The following is a 22,331-nucleotide window of genomic DNA, read 5'->3' on the forward strand; positions in this document are numbered from 1 at the left end:
AAGCGTTTCGTCCGCCTAGTCTTTAGCTTGAACCTGTTTGTGAAGCAAGAGCCGATTTTTTCTGTCTAGTAGAAGAGGGTTTTTCCGGCATGGCGATCATGGATCCCACTTTCCGTTATCTGTCCAAGTAGCGTGTCTCCAAGGCTAGGCATTCTTAAACGTCAGTGACTATCAGGCAAGCATGATGGAGTTCACAAACCATGGGAACTGCTAGTCGTCCCCACTACCGTCTCTGCTATGACACATCTACGGAGCACATAAACACTCGCTGTATTGCAGCACAGCTTGGCGCTACAGCCACGAGGTTTGGTAGCAGACGCTGATTGTTAACACGAGGTGCATTCAAGTTACACCATCTCCGAATTTCTTTTCCTCCGGACTTGAAATAAAGAAAAACATGAGTTTTTAAAAAAAAAATACACGTGCCCTTGTTGTGAATGTGTGACACAGATGGCAGCTTTATTATTACTGTCCAGCTCCAGTTACAGTCACACTCTGCTACCATTGTTACAATTGGAGTGTCGGTGGTTGGGAGTGGAATATGCTTGGTTTTTTACTGAATATACTTCCAAGTTTTCGTTTATTAATAAATATAATGTCACCATATAACCATTGGCGGAAAGAACGGTTTTACAAATATCAATCACGACCCAGTTCGAGAGGCATTTGCATTTACTCAACTTGACCACTTTAAACAAATATTTGATCATGCCAATCGACAAAAACATTTTCACCTTGGTTATCCATGCCATGCTTCACATAGACCAATTCCAACAAACATTTTCAACTTCAATGCAGTGGAACAGCCGGAAAACAGTCAGCTGGTGGCCTTCAAATTAAACTTTGAATCATGATAATTGTCCTATATTCATGGCACCATCTGTGCACTCTCTCAGCGCTACCAGCACACAAAACATTTTAAACCAAGCAACCGGGGTCTCCTTCCATAACTCAAGAAACATTAGATTTACTTTCTTCATTTAGACACGTACACAATTAACAAAAGGGAGACCGAAGTTAATGTTAACTTAACAGGGAAAAGCTGAGGAAAAATCTTGGCCGGCCAGTGTGGTCGAGCAGTTCTAGGCCCTACAATCTGGAACCGCGCGCCGCTGCGGTCGCAGGTTCGAATCCTGCCTCGGGCATGTATGTGTGTGATGTTCTTAGGTTAGTTAGGTTTAAGTAGTTCTAAGTTCTAGGGGACTGATGACCTCGGAAGTTAAGTCCCATAGTGCTCAGAGCCATTTGAACCATTTTAAAAAATCTTGTTATCGTAAACAAACCCAACATTTGTCGTAAGTACAGTTACACTGAACTATATAGGACAAGGTAAGACTAAGATGTCGCAATTCTTGACTCTAACAGAAATACCGAGACGCCATTGATAAGAAAATGCAAACGAACGATACAGCCTGCCAAGCAATGTAACTCAAAACTGAACAACTCAATGACTGCCACACAGCCTCGTTTGAGCACTGTTAACCCACACTTCAGGTATGCGTCACACTACCGACCAGCACGCAGCAGTGAAGAGAATAACAGACAAATAGCCTCAGCCAAAGTGTGAACCACAACAAACAGACAACGATGTTGCTCCGGCAGTCACTGAAGTGATAGCTGTTGGTCCTTTTGCAACCACAGTTACAATCCATGAAATATATTCCCACCATTTCTGCATCCATCCCGATGTGACAAGCGTAGTACAGAAACTGTAATTTGAACACGGCAGCGAGAACATGGCAGGAAGAGATTCTGCACCCGTTGCCTGTAGTTCCGCAGAATCTGTTCAGGCATCGTACTCTGTACACAGCAGCAAAATGGGAAAGCCCACAGCCTGCAGTCGGGCTGCTAATTGTGCACAAACCATCTGGGCAACCATACTGGGTACACGGCAGCGGCGAAGTGACGACATACGGCCTCCACCTGCTGCCAAAGGTTCGTCTACTGACGTGGCTCAGCTGTCGCACCTCGGTCACACCGGGCATAGGCTGGATGCTTCCCTACGCAATCCAACCAACAGAGTGTTGTGTTTCTCATCAGGCAGATTGTACCGAGACTCTTTGCTACTCAAAACACCCTCCGGTGATATTAAAAGCAAGGGTGGTAACATTAAGGCCAACGGCCTTGCCGCAGTGGTAACACCGGTACCCGTCAGATCACCGAAGTTTAAGCGCTGTCGGGCTGGACTAGCACTTGGATTGGTGACCATCTTGTCTGCCGAGAGCTGTTTGCAACCGGGATGCACTCAGCCCTTGTGAGGCAAACTGAGGAGCTACTTGATTGAAAAGTAGCGGCTCCGGTCTCGGAAACTGACATACGGCCGGGAGAGCGGTGTGCTGACTACATGCCCCTCCGTATCCGCATCCAGTGACGCCTATGAGCTGAGGATGACACGGCAGCCGGTCAGTACCTTTGGGGCTTCATACCTGTTCGGGAGGAGTTTAGTTTACTGGTAACATCAAGAGCGCAACGGGAATTCCACTGTTAAATGCAGAGGAGAGAGCAGATAGGTGGAAAGAGTACACAGAAAGTCTCTATGAGGGGGAAGATTTGTCTCACATTACAGAAGAAGAAACAGGAGTTGGTTTAGAAGAGATGAGGCATCTAGTATTAGAACCAGAATTTAAGAGAGCTTAGGAGAACTTCAGATCAAATAACGCAGAACGGATGTATAATATTCTGTCGGGATTTCTAAAATCATTGGCTGAAGTGGCAGCAAAACAACCGTTCACGTTGGTGAGTAGAATGTGCGAGTCTGGTACCATCTGACTTTCAGAATAATATCATCCACACGACTCCGAAGACTGCAACAGCTGACATCTGCGAGACTTATCGCACAGTCAGCTTAACAGCTCATGCATCAAACCCGCTGACAAGAAAATATACAGAAGAATGGAAAAGAAAAACGAGGACGTGTTAGGTGACAATGAGTTTGGCTTTAGGGAAGGTAAAGGCACCAGAGTGGCAGTTCTGACGTTGCGGTTGGTAATGAAAGCAAGACTAAAGATAACTGATGACACGTTCATAGGATTTGTCGACCTGGAAAAAAAGTTCGACAATGTAAAATTGTGCAAGATGTTCGAAATTCTGAGAAAAATAGGTGTAAGCTACAGGGAGAGACCTGTAATATACAATTCGCAGAAGAGCCAAGAGCAAATTATAAGAGTGGGCAACCAAGAACGAAGTGCTCGGATTAAAAAGGGTGTAAGACACGGATGTAGTCTTTCGGCCCTACTGTCCAATCTGTACATCGAAAAGCAACAATTGAAATAAAAGAAAGGTTCATTAGTGGTATTAAAATTCAAGGGGAAAGGATATTGGTAAGACGATTCGCTGTGACATTCCTATCCTGAATAAATCTGCTGAATGGAATGAAAAGTAGAAAATAGTTGAAAATATGAGCTGAGAGTAAATCGAAGAAACACGAAAGTAATGAAGAATAACGGAAATGATAACAGCGAGAAACTTGACTTTAAGATTGACGGACCTGAAGTAGATGAAGTTATGGATTTCCACTAAATAGGCAGCAAAACAGCCAACGAAGGCCGGATTACGGAGGATGTCAAAAGCAGACTAGCAATGGCAAAAAGGGCGTTCCTAGCCAAGAGAAGTCTACTAATATAAAACGTACCCCTTAATGTGAAGAAGAAATTTCTGATAATGTACGTTTGGAGTACAACATTGAACTGTAGTGAAACATAGACCTGGGGAAAACCAAAAGAGAAGAGAATCGAAGCATTTGATATGTGGGGGTATAGACGCATGTTGAGAACTAGCTGGACTGATAAGGTACGGAATGAGGAGGTTTTGTGCAGAATGGGAGAGGAGACGAATATATGGAAAACACTGACAAGGAGAAGGGACATGATGATAGGGCATCTGCTAAGACATGAGGAAACAGCTTCCGTGGTACTGGAGGAACCTATAAAGGGCAAAAAATGTAGAGGAAGACAGAGACTGGAATATATGCGGCAATTAATTGAGAACATGGGTTACAAGTGCTCCTCTGATATGAAGAGGTTGGCACAGTAGGGTAATCCGTGGAGGGCCGCATCAGTAATGACACGTGGCCGTCTCGAACCCAGTCTTCTCGTGACCGTACTTTCTCGCGATCACCGCTGCGATCAATAATGGACAGCGCCTACATTCCTGCTAATCCATTTTTGAAATACCGCAGAAAGAACATCTAGCTTTTGTCTATCTCTTTTTTTTCATAATATGGGGCCACAGTCATAATACACTACTGGCCATTAAAATTGCTACACCAATACGAAATGCAGATGACAAACGGGTATTCATTGGACAAACATATCATACCACAACTGACATGTGATTACATTTTCACACAATTTGGGTGCATAGATCCTGAGAAATCAGTACCCAGAACAACCACCTGTGGCCGTAATAACGGCCTTGATACGCTTGGGCATTGAGTCTACCAGAGTTTGGATGGCGTGTAGAGGTACAGCTGTCCATGCAGCTTCAACACGATACCACAGTTCATCAAGAGTAGTGACTGGCGTATTGTGACGAGCCAGTTGCTCGGCCACCATTGGCCAGACGTTTTCAATTGATGATAGATCTGGAGAATGTGCTGGCCAGGGCAGCAGTCGAACATATTCTGTATCCAGAAAGGCCCGTACAGGACGTGCAACGTGCGGTCGTGCATTATCCTGCTGAAATGTAGGGTTTCGCAGGGATCGATTCAAGAGTAGAGCCGTGACATGTAACGTCCACTGTTCAAAGTGACGTCAATGCCAACAAGAGGTGACCGAGACGTGTAACCAATGGCACCACATACCATCACGCCGGGTGATACGCCAGTATGGCGATGACGAATACCCGCTTCCAATGTGCGTTCACCGCGATGTCGCCAAACACGGATGCGACCATGATGATGCTGTAAACAAAACCTGGATTCATCCGAAAAAATGACGTTATACCATTCGTGCACCCAGATTCGTCGTTGAGTACACCATCGCAGGCGCTTCTGTCTGTGATGCAGCGTCAAGAGTAACAGCAGCCATGGTCTCGGAGCTGATAGTCCATGCTGCTGCAAAAGTTGTCGAACTGTTCGTGGTGATGGTTGTTGTCTTGAAAACGTCCCCATCTGTTGACTAAGGGATCGAAACGTGGCTGCACGATCCCTTACAGCCATGCGGATAAGATGATACGAGGCCGTTGGGATCCAGCACGGCGTTTCGTATTACCCTCCTGAACCCATCGATTCCATAATCTTCTGACAGTCATTGGATCTCGACCAACGCGAGCAGCAATAAACCGCAATCGCAATAGGCTACAATCCGACCCTTATCAAAGTCGGAAACGTGATGGTACGCATTTCTCCTCCTTACACGAGGCATCACAAGAACGTTTCACCAGGCAACGCCGGTCAACTGCTTTTTGTGTATGAGAAATCAGTTGGAAACTTTCCTCATGTCAGCACGTTGTAGGTGTCGCCAACCTTGTGTGAATGCTCTGAAAAGCTAATCATTTGTATATCACAGCATCTTTTTCCCGTCGGTTGAATTTCGCGTCTGTAGTACGTCATCTTCGTGGTGTAGCCGGTAGTGTATATTTCTTTAAAGTGAGTACCGCCATTAGACTGTTCTATGTTTGCAGTGTGCCATCTTAGGCACTGTATAACATTAAAACGCTTGATAATAGCACTTTAAAGTCGAAATCATGATCGTATGAATGTAACACTGCAAATAAAAAACAGTCTAATGGCGGTACTGACTTTAAAGAGCTAGCTTCTCGTAGCACTATTGCACGACCTCGTTAAAGCTTAGTGATGCTTTGATAATGACGTCATTGTCACCTTAATGGCATTCTTGACTAACAACAACTCGCAACGTTCTATCTCAAAGGTAACCAACGCTCGCAGTCGTTAGAGCGTATATTTAACTGGTTCAAATGGCTATAAGCACTATGGGACTTTACATCTGAGGTCATCAGTCCCCCAGACGTAGAACTACTTAAACGTAACTAACCTGAGGACATCTCACACATCCATGCCCGAGGCAGGATTCGAACCTGCGACCGTAGCAGCAGCGCGGTTCCGGACTGTAGCACCTAGAACCGCTCGGCCACACAAGCCGGCTGTATTTATTTGAAACGTGAATTACATTCGCATAGTGGCGCTACTAACATTGCTCTTATCTCGCAGGCGTGAAATTTTAATAGACATCATCTTACAGTTATAGGTGCACGTCAACCAACTTTCGTTTATGACACACAATTCCTCTTTGGTATTGCTATTTCTTTACGTCAGTGTACGTCTGTCGACGAATTTCCTTTCAAAATAACATCCTACATCCTCCCTACAAATAAATACTTAATCATGCTACCGACTTCGCTTGACACAATTGACGAACCAATTTTCGATATTGAGTGCATTTGTGATACTGATTCATATGCTTTTTCGGAAGTTAAGATTGCCTTGCTTCAAGGATTTCAAAATGTCCATGAGAAAAAAATCGCAAGTTGAGTTTTCCACCATCGATGTTCCCTGAATACATCTACATCTACATCCATACTCCGCAAGCCCCCTGACGGTGTGTGGCGGAGGATACTCTGAGCACCTCCACCGGTTCTCCTTTCTATTCCAGTCTGGTATTGTTCGTGGAAAGAAAGATTATCGGTATGCCTCTGTATGGGCTCTAATCTCTCTGATTTTATGTTCATGGTCTCTTCGCGAGATATACGTAGGAGGGAGCAATATACAGCTGGATTCCTTGGTGAACGTATGTCCTCGGAACTTGAAAAAAGAGCCCATACCGAGCTACTGAGCGTCTCTCCTGCAGAGTCTTCCACTGGAGTTTATCTATCATCTCCGTAACGCTTTCGCGATTACTAAATGATCCTGTAACGAAGCGCGCTGCTCTCCGATGGATCTTCTCTATCCCTTCTAGCAACCCAATCTGGTACGGATCCCACACTGGTGAGCAATATTCAGTCAGTGGGCGAACAAGTGTACTGTAACCTACTTCCTTTGCTTTCGGATTGAACTTCCTTACGATTCTTCCAATGAATCTCAATCTGGCTTTACCGACGATCAACTTAATGTGATCGTTCCATTTTAAATCACTCCTAATGCCTACTCCCAGATAATTTATGGAATTAATTGCTTCCAGTTGCTGACCTGCTATTTTGTAGCTAAATGATAAGGGATCTTTCTTTCTGTGTATTCGCAGCTCATTACACTTGTCTACATTGAGATTCAATTGCCATTCCCTGCACCATGCGTCAATTCGTTGCAGATCCTCCAGAACATGCCGGTTGACAAGCAGGAGGTCAATCTGTTCGAGACACCTCATCACATTTGAGCTCAGAACATGTTTACGTTAGTACAGCATCACCTACCAATTCTTATAAGGCGCTATGCTCACCGTAGCATCTTTGCTGCGCCTCTCGCTCTGCAGACGCCGCCACTACAGGCCCCTGCCATTATGGGTAGCCCCTGTTCTCTCCAACCTCACTCGTCGGCCACCGCGGCGCAGCAGGTAATGTCGAACTGATCGGCGGGGGCAGCAGTTGCACACGGTTACGAATTAATTATTGGCTATTAGCCCCGCGTGGCAGCGCTCGATCCATTGCTGGTAATCCGGCGCGACAGGGCCGGCCGCCTACAGGCGGACGCAACCGGCAGTCACAGCCGCAGCCGCACCTGCTGTGCGTTGCAGCGTGCAGCCTGCGGCAAGCAGCGGGCGCACCGTAGTTCGTCACCGTAGGCTACTTGTAAGACGTTTTACCGGCGATTAAGTTTCTTACCGCCAAAAATCCGTATCACGCGGAACAAGTGTGTTAAATGGACAAAACGCGTCAGTGAAAAACTGGTAGGTACACTTACACTACTGGCCATTAAAATTGATACACCACGAAGATGACGTGCTACAGACGCGAAATTTAACCGACAGGAAGAAGATGCTGTGATATGCAAATGAATAGCTTTTCAGAGCATTCACACAAGGTTGGCGACACCTACAACGTGCTGACATGAGGAAAGTTTCCAACCGATTTCTCAAAGACAAACAGCAGTTGACCGGCGTTCCCTGGTGAAACGTTGTTGTAATGCCTCGTGTAAGGCGGAGAGATGCGTACCATCACGTTTCCGACTTTGGTAAACGTTGGATTGTAGCCTATCGCGATTGCAGTTTATCATATCGCTACATTGTTGCTAGCGTTGGTCTGTTAGCAGAATATGGAATCGGTGGGTTCAGGAGGGTAATACGAAACGCCGTGCTGGATCCCAACGGCCTCGTATCACTAGCAGTCGAGATGACAGGCATCTTATCCGCATGGCTGTAGCGGATCTTGCAGCCACGTCTCGATCCCTGAGTCAATAGATGGGGACGTTTGCGAAACAACAACCATCTGCACGAACAGTTCGACGACGTTTGCAGCAGCATGGATTATGAGCTCGGAGACTATGGCTGCGGTTACCCTTGACGCTGCATCACAGACAGGAGCGCCTGCGATGGTGTACTCAACGACGAACCTGGGTAAAACGTCATTTTTTCGGATGAATCCAGGCTCTGTTTACAGCATCATGATGGTCGCATCCGTGTTTGGCGACAACGCGGTGAACGCACATTGGAAGCGTGTATTCGTCATCGCCATACTGGCGTATCAGCCGGCGTGATAGTATGGGGGTGCCATTGGTGGACGTTACATTTCAGATGTGTTACGTCCCGTGGCTCTACCCTTCATTCGATTCCTGCGAAACCCTACATTTCAGCAGGATTATGCACGACCGCATGTTGCAGGTCCTGTACGGGCCTTTATGGATACAGAAAATGCTCGACTGCTGCCCACGCCAGCACATTCTCCAGATCTCTCACCAACTGAAGACGTCTGGTCAATGGTGGGCGAGCAACTGGCTCGTCACAATACGCTAGTTACTACTCTTGATGAATTTTGGTATCAAAATTGTTAAGGCTTTCGTGGCCACTTGTTGACAAACTGCCTATTGGCTTCTGTCCCGCGTTCTTCGGCCGACGTTCATCTAATGATTTTTCTGACGTTTCGCCAGCACGAGTGGCTGGCATTGTCGAAGCTTCACCCTCCATTGCCGGTGGTGAACTGGAGGCGAGCTCGCGGCCGCAGACTATACCTGTATGTACCTGGCGCGCCAACGTCCGAGGGCTTCTCCGCGGTCATTTCCGGTGCGGTTCTCCTCTTGCTATCTGCGACGGTCGTTCGCTGCAGTACGGGAAGCCAGGATCCGTTTACCTTAAGGCTTTCCTCTTTGTTGTTGAAACTGTTCGCGTGTTTATGTATTTCTACAGCTTCTCTAAACAAGCACGTGTGATAGTGCTTCTCTACAGCCAGAACTTCCGTGTCGGCGAATTTTATTACGTGGTCGGTCTCATTCAGTGCGTGCTCTGCCACGGCCGATTTCTCCACCTGCCCCAACCTGCAATGTCACTTATGCTCTTTGATACTGGTGTTAATTGATCGTCCAGTCATTCCGACATAAACTTTTCCGCATGTGCATGGTATACGGTATATTCCCGACATTGCAAGTGGGTCTCTTTTCTCCTTCGCCGATCTAAGACACTCTTTGATCTTCCTTGTCGGTTTGAAAATCGTCTTTACTCCGTGTTTGCGCAATATACGGCCGATTCTGTCCGTCACTCTGGGAATGTATGGCAGAAAGGCCGTACCCGACATTTCTTTTTCTGGTTCCTTACTTCGCCGAGTGTTTGGCTCTGTTACACTTCTAATGTAATTTGTGGAGTACCCATTACTCCTCAGAAGTGTAACAGAGCCAAACACTCGGCGAAGTAAGGAACCAGAAAAAGAAACCGACAAGGAAGATCAAAGAGTGTCTTAGATCGGTGAAGGAGAAAAGAACCCACTTGCAATGTCGGGAATGTACCGTATACCATGCACATGCGGAAAAGTTTATGTCGGAATGACTGGACGATCAATTAACACCAGGATCAAAGAGCATAAGCGACATTGCAGGTTGGGGCAGGTGCAGAAATCGGCCGTTGCAGAGCACGCACTGAATGAGACCGACCACGTAATAAAACTCGCCGACACGGAAGTTCTGGCTGTAGAGAAGCGTTATCACACCCGTTTGTTCAGAGAAGCTGTAGAAATCCAAAAACACGCGAACAGTTTCAACAACAAAGAGGAAAGCCTTAAGGTAAACGGATCCTGGCTTCCCGTACTGCAGCGAACGACCGTCGCAGGTAGCAAGAGGAGAACCACACCGGAAATGACCGCGGAGAAGCCCTCGGACGTTGGCGCCCCAGGTACATCTAGTCTGCGGCCGCGAGCTCGCCTCCAGTTCACCACCGGCAATGGAGGGTGAAGCTTTGACAATGCCAGCCACTCGTACTGGCGAAACGTCAGAAAAATCATTAGATGAACGTCGGCCGAAGAACCCGAGACAGAAGCCAATAGGCAGTTTCTCAATTTTGGTATCGTGTTTAAGCTGCATGGGCAGCTGTACCTGTACACGCCATCCAAGCTCTGTTTGACACAAGGCCCTGGCGTATCAAGGCCGTTATTACGGCCAGATGTCGTTGTTCTGGATACAGATTTCTCAGGATCTATGCAGCCAAATTGTGTGAAAATGTAATCACATGTCAGTTCTAGTATAATATATTTATCCAATGAATACCCGCTTGTCATCTGCATTTCTTCTTGGTGTAGCAGGTTCGAATCCTGCCTTGGGCATGGATGTGTGTGATGTCCTTAGGTTGGTTGGGTGTAAGTAGTTCTAAGTTCTAGGGGACCGATGACCTCAGAAGTTAAGTCCCATAGTGTTCAGAGCCATTTTTTTTATACATTGGTGAGTTGGAGGTCGCGGTTTCATGCACTAATATTCAAGCTCCTGGCCCCAGTGGGAGTAGAGTATAATGAGTAGGTGTGTTTACGTATTTGATGATCTGTAGACGATTTTGCGAGGTTTGGGTGTCAGTGCGAAGTGTTAATGAGTGTAAAGTAGTTTATTACCGCTGAATGTCGCGTCTGAGGAAAGATAGAAAAGGCTGACGGTGCTTCGCAAGGACTGGAATGCATCGTAATATAAAGGCGGTGTGAGTGTAGTGTAGTGTAATTTTTTCGGGTGCTGCACCGATATAAAAGATAAGTGCATTGTTTCTGTAAAATGTGTATATATTGTAGTGTAATAAAATGTGTATGTATTATATTGTAAAGTTACTTTGGAACGTGTTATGGCATGACTAGAGAGGATGACAGTGTGTCCTATCGTGAGGGACATATAGATTCAGCACATCAATAACGACGATGGTATGAGAGAGAGTTTTTCCGTGGAAAATTATATGCACTATAGATACTGAAGCATAGTCGTCAAGAAGAGGCATTACCTGTACGCTGATTGGTGTCAGACTATAGCAGCAATTGTTACATTTAGTTGTAGTTAGATTGGTAAATATATTCCAAGCTTGCAATATTCTTGTGAGTCTGGTATGTATTTGATAATGTGGAGAGAATTTTGCGGGTTTAATTGTCAATGCAATTTAGCTATCTGTGTAAAATGACCGCTGGAAGTCCTTGAAAGAATAGGTGGATGGTGCTTTGATACCGGCGGCATAAGTAATTTGGCGTGTAAATTGGATAAGAGCAAATAAGAATGCTTGATTCATAGACATCGTTTGTGATGGGATATAGGAGTCTCTACATAGCGGAGGGAACGATTGCAAATTTTGAAAGCTGGAGGGGAAAGACGTTAGGAGCGCTAGGATGAGTGCATTCGATGTTATTTTCGAAAGGAGGTTCTGTTAGAGTAGGAATTGCCATGCGTACAAGTTGGGACATATAGAAAGCTAGTGTTAACTATTTCTGGGAGAATATACAATTCGGGAGAGGTTGAGTTGGCTATTATTTTAGATAGCAATGTGACTTGAGTATAAGATTGATAACATTGCCAGATTGGTTGGCGATGGTATGTAGCTACGCACGGTGAAGCACCAGTCAAACGTCAGTCCGTTAGAATCACTAGGGAGAGAGCAGATTCTGCTACTGTGAAATTGATTTTCAAGCTCTTCGCCGGACCACAGTTAGAGTGACGATAACGAGGATCGCCCCACACGCACAGGTGACGATTGATTCAAAGTCCTAGATTCTAAGAAGTCGAATCAAGTGACTAATGCAGTAACCAATATGAGTGCCGCATTCCAGGGGAGGGGTGTGCTAGGTCATGAATGAACCGCACTGATAGTGGGAAAATGTGGAACTTCTCATTTTATCATTGAATATTGAACTTGTAAATTGACTTACTGAATATGATTAAAATTGAAATCGATTTAGGTACTTAGGTAATCGATAGGTCAGATGAGCGATATTGGTGTCACTTGTGTTCAGTTAAATTCGTTATCATATTTACAGAAGACTAAATCCACCGTGAGTACAAAGGTGCGGGCTTGAGGTTGAGATGCAAGCGGTCGAACGCAGGCCTCTGACGCGGCGCGTGTGAGAGCGGACAATCCTGTGTCATCACCCGACGTCACGGTAGCGTCCTCAGGCGGCGACGATATGAACTAAGTCAATTGGGCTCTGGACCCAGTGGTGAACAGACTGCATGCAGCCATCTTGAATACGCTAGTTGCGTCATTACCTGACGTCACGGTGGCGTCCTCTGGTTGTGACGATATGAACTAAGCCAGTTGGAGTCCAGACCCAGTGGAGAACACACCTCCTTGAAATCGGTTAAATAATAAAGACAAGTACTTTTGTCCCGCCATTTACCTTGCTTAGTAGAGATAACCGGGGTGTGACGAATTATCCTGCCAGAATTTGAACTTCGCCCCATTTTTCTGGGGGAGGGGGGGGGGGGCACTTTCCCGCCAAAATTCAAACTTCCCTCCAAAATCCGCTTTCTTGATTGACGTCACAGCCGCCATATTGGGTGACGTCATCGCCGCCATCTTGGATAACGGTACTTTGGAATGACGCCCGCCTTGTTTCAATACTAGCGATATTGACGAACCTCTGAACCTCTGACTTTGATGGTCAAAATCCTTTTTATCGCTATTCTTGCGTGTGAATCGTGTACGATACGTGATCTTTTCCCATGCGCGCCGAAGATTTCTTTTTCAATTATCATCACAATGTACAACAGAACTCAGTATTATAATAATAATATGAGTTAACAAATTACATAAGTAGCCACGACAGATCATAGTTTAGAATTGTCTTGTCAATTTTCAATACGATGTTTTCCTTTGGAAATGGAATTGCCGTGTGGCTAGGGCCTCCCGTCGGGTAGACCGTTCGCCTGGTGCAAGTCTTTCGAGTTGACGCCACTTCGGCGACTTGCGTGTCGATGGGGATGAGATAATGATGAAAGACACACAACACCCAGTCATCACGAGGCAGAGAAAATCTCTGGCCCCGCTGGGAATCGAACCCGGGACCCCGTGCGCGGGAAGCGAGAACGCTACCGCAAGACCACGAGCTGCGTTTTCCTTTTATTATCTGTGTTAAACAGTAATGACTGTTTCTCAGACAAACTCATCCCATTTTGTAAGTTTATTATTAATATATCTCACCTTGTGTTTCTTAAACCAAAAGGTAGGCCTTTTATTTGCAGATTTTGTCTGATTATCTTATTTTTTCTGTTCAGGCTTAAGCTCCTACATGTCCTGAATTATTTGATCCAGCAGTTGTACTTAAATTGTTCCCAAATGTTCATTCCATATGTTCACTTCGATCTTTTTATAACTATCAAAAGTTAGTTACGCTTATCAGTTCACTGATTAATTCAAATCTTCTACTAGTTTTTTTCAATTTTAATTAAATTGGGAAGCGACCTAGAAAAATTTGTGGCCCACGAAACTTACAGTAGATGGCATAGTGTCACATTGGCTAACGTCCCCCAGTTTCTGTTTGCAAATCACTCTCCATATGATCATTTACCAAGGAGTAACCATTCTGACCAACTGCGACATGGTCAATGAGGAGGTTCTGCGCAGACTCAGAGAGTAAGGAGTATGTGGAAAACACCGATAAGGAGAAGGGACAGAATGATACAACATCTGTTAACACATGAAGGAATAACTTCCATGGTACTAGAGGGAGCTGTAGAGGGTAAAAACTCTAGAGGAAGACAGAGATTGGAATATATCCAGCAAGTAATTGAGGGCGTAGGTTGCAAGTGCTACTCTGAGATGAAGGGGCTGGCACAAGAGAGGAATTCGATGCGGGCCGCATCAGACCAGTCAGAAGACTTGCCCCTGTCTAGGAGCCACAACCTTGCTGCAGTGGTTTCAGAAGCATTAAACTGAACTCAGGTTGATGCCTCGCCACCAAAGGCGCCATCACCGCTAATGCAAATAAGCAGAACGTTATTTACATACAGGGAACAATTACTGAACTAACTGAAATAAAATCGTCGTAACTTCTGAACGGTTTGCGTTAGGACGTTCCAGCTGCACGGTTGGTCGCAGGGCATGATGGGAATTAGTGTGCGCATTGTTGTTTGATTTAGCGACCAAGTCCACTTTCATTTGGACGGGTTGGTCAATAAGCAAAATTGGCGCGTCTGGGACACTGAAAATTCATTTCGCAATCGAGAAGTTTCTTCACCCTCAATGTGTGACTGTGTGGTCTACAATGTGCAGACACGGAGTAATGGGTGAAATATCCCTCGATGGCAAGTGACTACGCGAACGATACATGAAGGTTTTGGAAGATGATTTCATCCACACTATACAAAGTGACACTAATTTCGACAACATGTGGTTCATACAAGACGGAGCTCTACCCCATCACAGTAGGAGAGTGTTTGATGTCCTGGAGGTGCACTTTGGAGACCGCATTCTGTCTCCGCGGTACCGAGTGATAACTGGCATGTGCCTCGATTGGTTTCTCTGCCTCGTGATGACTGGGTGTTGAGTGATGTCCTTAGGTTAGTTAGGTTTAAGTAGTTCTAAGTTCTAGGAGACTGATGACCATAGATGTTAAGTCCCATAGTGCTCAGAGCCATTTTTGAGCCTCGATTGGTCGCCATGGTCTCCTGACCTGAACACATGCGACCCCTTTTCGTGGCGCTGTATTAAGGACAAGGTGTACAGCAATAACCCCAAAACCATTGCTCAGCTGAAAACAGGCATTCAGGAGGTCATCGACAGCATCGGTTTTCTGACACTCATGCGGGTTATGCAGATATTTGCTACTCGTCTGCGCCAATGCTATCAAGCATAGGAAACATGTCATAACCTAAATCCGAATATATATAGCGACGTTTACATGTTGAAAATAGTATGTGCAAGCCGTAGTTTGTAACTAATTTGTGTTTCTTTTCACATAGTTCAATAATTGTCACCCTGTAGATGGCCTGCGCTTAGACATCTAATGCCACACGCCTCCACAAATCCACCAACAAACTGTCGGATTCCAGATACGCAGAATCAGTGATGTACGCGTATTTCGTTGCAAAGAGGACAAATAAACTACTAAGCAGGTGGTCATAATGTTTCGGCTCATTATACCAAGAGAAAATAATAACAATCGACGTGAATTAGGACAACAACATAAAATCAGAGCAAATGGAAAATGAGATTTCTTATAAGGGTCTAAAAGAGTGACTGTATATTAGACGCTGGCACGTCCTTTCCGGGATTTTTTGCCACCTATTGCGAGTTCTTATGAAGCAAGCTTACCAGGAGAAACTGAACGAACTCAGAATCACACAGACAGGTTCACAGTACTACGATATAGTCAATATGAAAGCGTAATACACTACTGGCCATTAAAATTGCTACACCAACAAAAAATGCGGATGATAAACGATATTCATTGGACAAATATATTATGCTAGAACTGACATATGATTATATTTTCACGCAATTTGGGCGCATAGATCCTGAGAAATCAGTGCCCAGAACAACCACCTCTGGCCATAATAACGGCCTTGATACGCCTGGGCATTGAGTCAAACATAGCTTGGATGACGTGTACAGGTACAGCTGCCCATGCAGCTTCAACACGATAACACAGTTCATCAAGAGTAGAGACTGGTGTATTGTGACGAGCCAGTTGCTCGGCCACCATTGACCAGACGTTTTCAATTGATGAGAGATGTGGAGAATGTGCTGGCCAGGGCAGCAGTCGAACATTTTCTGTGTCCTGAAGGCCCGTACAACACCTGCAACAAGCAGTCGTCCATTATCCTGCTGAACTGTGGGGTTCGCGGGGATCGAATGAAAGGTAGAGCCACGGGTCGTAACACATCTGAAATGTAACGTCCACTTTTCAAAGTGCCGTCAATGCGAACAAGAGGTGACCGAAACGTGTAACCCATGGCACCCCATACCACCACGCCGGGTGATACGCCAGTATGGCGATGACGAATACACGCTTCCAATGTGCGTTCACCGCGATGTTGCCAAACACGGATGCGACCATCAAGATGCTGTAAACAGAACCTGGATTCAACCGAAAAAAAAAACGTTTTGCCATTCGTGCACCCAGGTTCGTCGTTGAGTAGACCATCTCAGGCGCTCCTGTCTGTGATGCAGCGTCAAGGGTAACCGCAGCCATGGTCTCCGAGCTGATAGTCCATGCTGCTGCAAACTTCGTCGAACTGTTCGTGCAGGTGGCTGTTGACTCAGGGATCGAGACGTGGCTGCACGACCCGTTACAGCCATGCGGATAAGATGCCTGTCATCTCAACTGCTAGTGATACGAGGCCGTTGGCATCCGGCACGGCGTTCCGTATTACCCTCCTGAACCCACCGATTCCATATTCTGCTAACAGTAATTGGATCTCAACCAACGCGAGCAGCAATGTCGCGATACGATAAACCGCAATCGCGATAGGCTACAATCCGACCTTTATCAAAGTCGGAAACGTGATGGTACGCATTTGTCCTCCTTACACGAGGCATCGCAACAACGTTTCACCAGGCAACACCGGTCCACGGCTGTTTGTGTATGTGGAATTGGTTGGAAACTTCCCTCATGTCAGCATGATGTAGGTGTCACCACCGGCGCCAACCTTGTGTGAATGCTCTGAAAAACTAATCATTTGCATATCACAGCACCTTCTTCCAGTCGGTTAAATTTCGCGACTGTAGCACGTCATCTTCGTGGTTTAGCAATTTTAATGGCCAGTAGTGTAGAAGTTCTCTGAGAGCTTAAATGATAATCCTTGTCAGAAACTAGATTTTGAGAGCATTACACTGTCATCGTCGTTACAGGGTTATACTTAAGTATCTCTGGTACTTCATAAAACGACCGCTGAAAACTGCAAGATACACCGAAAATAGACGTGCGCCGACACTATAGGCGCTCAATTTGGACAATCTGTTCAAGGGGTTAACAATACGTGTGTGCCCCATAGTACAACTACATCACGGCGCATGTTACGAATAGAAACTTAGAGAGCTGCTCTGCCACGTGATATGTGGGAGTTTTCTCTATGTCTTGTAATTTTCACACAGTCACCTTCTTATAAGTAACCTTGTATTTCTCATGGGAATCGTGAACGTAAGAGACATTTGGATACGTACAGAGGAGTGTAAGCGTTCTTCCCTCGCTCCATAACCGAGTGAAATAGGGCAACAAATGTATAAAATTTTGTCGATGCACCCTCCGCCACTGACTGTGCAATGGTTGACGGAGCGTATATACTGCCGGGAAGAAACGCAACACCTTCAAGGACAAGTGATGTGCCAGGTATTTAAGGGGAATACGCGATAAAATTAGACGAAATGAATCATACATGTAACAGTAAAGGGTGCGCAGGCAGTCGCATAAACACACAGCTACTCTCCTACTCTCCCCCCCCCCCCCCCTCACCAGGCGGCGACGCAGCAGTCCATTCTCGTATGCAAAGAGTCATGAAGATGTCGGTTGTCTATCTGCAACAGAGTGTCCAAAACACCGTGTGTCTTTTGTTGCAATCCGGCAACGGTTTATTTCAGGCTTGGAGAAACAGTAAGTTTCCGCTTCATTATGTCACATGCCTGTTCTGTTGGCTGTAGATCTGGTGATCTTGCTGTTGTGGACCACAAGGCGCTCATTGCGTCGCAGCAGCCGTATGTTGATGTGTACTGTGCCGGTGAAAAAGCACATCACCTTCTGTCGAAGAAATGGCAGCGTTACGCAGGTAACGGCCTTTGCAATGAAGCGGACATTGTTTGCGTTACCCTGTAGAAATACCTGAAGTGGCCGCAAGTTTTAACTGATCGCCCCAACACCATGAATCCTGGGGTTGGACTTGTTTGTCGTGGGCAGATTACATATGGATTAGGCAACACACCAGGTCTAGCTACACTCCTGTACGTCCATCATTGAAGACAAAATAGCGCCATTCCACTCTCCAGTCAACTTTTTCACGACACCAGAGCACCCATGCTCAGGTGTCCGTATACTTCTGATCACATAGTGTTTGAGGAAACGGAAAAACGTCACTGTTGGTAATCTCGCTTATGTCTTTGACACTAGGTCCCTATTTTGTCCTAGTCTGGTCACCTAGGCCCTCTTAAAACACCTGAACAGACTTTCAGTACATTTCTTTAAAAAATGACACAATCATTGCTAAGCTGCGTCCTCCACCAGCCGAGTAAATGCGTTCGATCCCCAATGACCTCAATATAGAGTGGACTTTAATTGATAATTTTAGTTGTTTTTTTGTTGTTGTCATTTCCGCCGTTTCAACATGAGGTTATTCGTACACAAGCGATCAACTACTACCAAATTAGTTGGACGGGACGTCACATAACATCACTATATTTTGGTCTGCAGTGTTTATTACAAATTATTGATGCTCCTACTATAACTGTTACTGTTTTAGAGGAACTTACATGCAGTAAACATCATGGGACTATGGTAGACTTATCACATAGCCTTCAAACGATCATTTTCAGTATGCACAAGAAAATTTAAGGGCAAAATTTTAAAGAAAACCCTTTGTTTTATAGCAGCGCTTTGAAGACTAAGCAGCTGTTGTTACGCCTCGTTTGGATGTATAAAACATTTCATTTCAAAAAATGAACGGCGCAGGAAAGCTCAGCCGGCACGCAATTTTCTTGAATACGCTTATTCACACTGTTTTATTTCTTCGGTTTAAAAATAACAAGCGGCGATAAAGGCGCTATAAAGATTTTACTGCTTACGTAAAACTGTCACTGCCGTGAAAAAGTATTTTACAGCTTCTGTTGCGCAAGTAGAGAGTTAATGGTGCAGTTCTGAGAGCAATGAAATCCGTCATTAGCTGGCCTTTCTGCCGGTCGTAAACATCTCATACAAGACAGACAGGTGGCCGCCGATTCGGATTCGTGGACGTACCTTCTTCAACACAGTAACAAAATACAGTTTTTCATTGTCCAAAGGAGTTTTAAAGAACCAACGCTGTGGTGAACATTGTGTAACAACATATAGCATCGTGTAGTACCGCACCGAAATACAGTAGGTGCAAGTATCGTATTTGTGTGGAAACGAAGTATTGGCTTAATTTCCGGTATCTGTCGTATTAATAGCATTATTTAATTTATGCATTTTTGTAGGAGGTTTCAAAAACTTATTCGTCACCAGTATTTGGATTATTTTGATGTTGTCCTCCAGTGATAATTATCATCTCTGCATTCCTACCACAACCAGCATTTTTCATAAACTCTTTAAACCACGTCTACGAATTATTTTTATTTCATTTGCTGTACCCTTCTTTGTTTTCATTTTAAGCAAGTCATTAGTCTCAACCTACGATCCTTGGACATTTCAATTATTTACTTATTTATCCTTACACCACTTTTTTGCGGAGCAGGCTGATCAATTCTCTTTCTAGCGAACAGAAGAGCCACATAGTCTCTCTTGACGCCCATCGGTTTTACTCTTGTTCACGAACTGTTCTCCTGATTCATTTCTTCTTCCACATACAGACTCACCAAGATTAGCTTCATACCTACATGTTTTGCTAGTTTGATCCAAGGTAGAAATGTGAAGATTATTTTGGTCCGTTATAGCTTTTCCGGAGGCAAGATCTTCCTTTCAGATGCTTCGAAAAGTCGCTTCGACAAGGTTTAACTTTTCTCAGTAAGGGCTTCACGACATTTGGATCTGCTTTTGTTGCAACATTCGAACAGTGTCAATGTATCATGGCAGATCTCTTGCACAATTCATTACCTAGCATGCAACATTCTTATACCGGGCATTACAGCTATAAGTACAGATATTTTTACATGTCGTACCTTAATATGTACACATATCAGTGTGTTCGTTTCTTAGCCGGCCGAAGTGGCCGTGCGGTTAAAGGCGCTGCAGTCTGGAACCGCAAGACCACTACGGTCGCAGGTTCGAATCCTGCCTCGGGCATGGATGTTTGTGATGTCCTTAGGTTAGTTAGGTTTCACTAGTTCTAAGTTCTAGGGGACTAATGACCTCAGCAGTTGAGTCCCATAGTGCTCAGAGCCATTTGAACCATTTTTTTGTTCGTTTCTTCTCTGTTTCGAACAGTCTTGCCACAAATACGTCACGAACTTTACGACCTGCATAGACATAACTTCACCACAAAGTGGTCTACGCCTGTCAGTATGAACTAACCACTTTGTTTCCCTGTGTCCACACTTCAACACCTGACGTGCTGCCCAGTGCTAAATACGAATAAATGACTTACCCTTGCCACATGTACCAGAAGATACTAATCAACCTAAAAACGTACTACTCCTAATAGTTACAATTATTAGTCCGAAACTAAAGTTAATAGTGATATATTGTTGTTCAGCACACCGTCCACAGTCAACAATAGAAATATCTTCACTTATACCCGTCACACCCTGTATAGTGCATAAAATAATCTGTCTTATACTTCAGAGCCCTGTTGTAACGTGTGTTGTTCTTATGAAATATCATCCTTCTAGGTAATATTATTCCTCAGTTCCGCTGTACAACACGAGCCACAGCAGATGATGGAAGAGCTGACAAGCATCTTCAGCCAGCGGCTCACGTGGCTTGTTATTATTAGAGTTCCCGTACAAAGGCAGCTAGCCACAGGCTTCTTAAACCAGCTTCGAACTGTCCTCTTCAAAGGCATCCACGAGAATATATCGCCACGTGCCTTAGCGGACGTAGGGAAAGCGTCCCGCGAACTGCTATAATCACGAGATCACAAAGAGACTTACATGGTCGCAAGTTCAAAAATATCACAGTAGTAGCTTGTTTGAGGAGCCAGTCAGACTCTCTTGTCTTGTACGTTACGTGCTCCGTTCTTCGCGTGTTCACTTCTTCTTGCTTCTCATGTTAACGTAACTATTCGGAGAATTTTTAGAAGAGTTGACAATTTAATGGTGATGTACAAAGAAGATTTTCAAAACGCATAATTCATATTAAAGACGTACAACCACTATCATCTAAGTTCATGGATTAGCAACCCCATCCGGCTTCAGCGTTTTGGCTCCTTCGCTTCCTGGGCCGATCTACATCTCTTACCCCTTTGGGTATACATTGCAGAACTTTTTTAGGGTATCTGGCTTATTGCATTCTGTCTACATGTTCCTTCCACTTCTGCTTGTATGTGTCGATTTTTTCTGTTACTGCAAATATCTTAACCTCATTTCTAATATGCTTTCTTTCTTTCGCGTACGCCGAAGTCCCGTAGGGATCGCATGGTCGGCGTGGTTACAACGGATTTGGCAATGTTAGTTTGAGGGATGGCCGTACGCCCTTCATGCCGCCACTCCATACCCGCCAGGACGGAATCAGTGTACCCCAGCTGTCTGCATCCAGTGTAAATCGTGAAATCCTCACAAAGATGTCGGGCACAGTTTATATATATATATATTTTACGCTCTGAGTATAAGGCCCACTGGCATAAGTACCTTCCTCTAGCGAAGTCCACAAAAATCTATATGTTGGACAATGCCCTTATATTTTATCAAGAGGAATGTTGAGGATAATTTTGTGGTTTCGTCATAAAATTGGAATGTAAACATATATTGCACGTTAATAGTCCTGTACCTGAAATTCTTCGCACATGTAATTCCTTATATCCCTATGAACTTAATGTGTGTATTGTCCTATAAAGTCAGCAAATGTCATGACATCCCTCTGAAAATTATTGTAGTATCACATCTCGATAATCACACTGTTCAGTTGTTACCTAGACATCGAGTCACATCGTAGTCATCGATAAACAAAATTTTACCAATTGAAAGCTATCTTCCATTATTCCCTTGCTCTAAATTTAAAATTATTATTACTGCATAAGAAAATGTATACGTGTGCACTCACTTTCAAATGTGTAACTGTCGTAACTGTCAGCCTTAAATCAGTAACCTTGATCTTTGGTTACGGCATGTGCTTCCTATACGCGTGCATCCATTACTGTATGTACCAAGATGCTATCACATTTA

This window comes from Schistocerca serialis, chromosome 1 (assembly GCF_023864345.2).
Source record: "Schistocerca serialis cubense isolate TAMUIC-IGC-003099 chromosome 1, iqSchSeri2.2, whole genome shotgun sequence".
NCBI classification, from domain to species: domain Eukaryota; kingdom Metazoa; phylum Arthropoda; class Insecta; order Orthoptera; family Acrididae; genus Schistocerca; species Schistocerca serialis.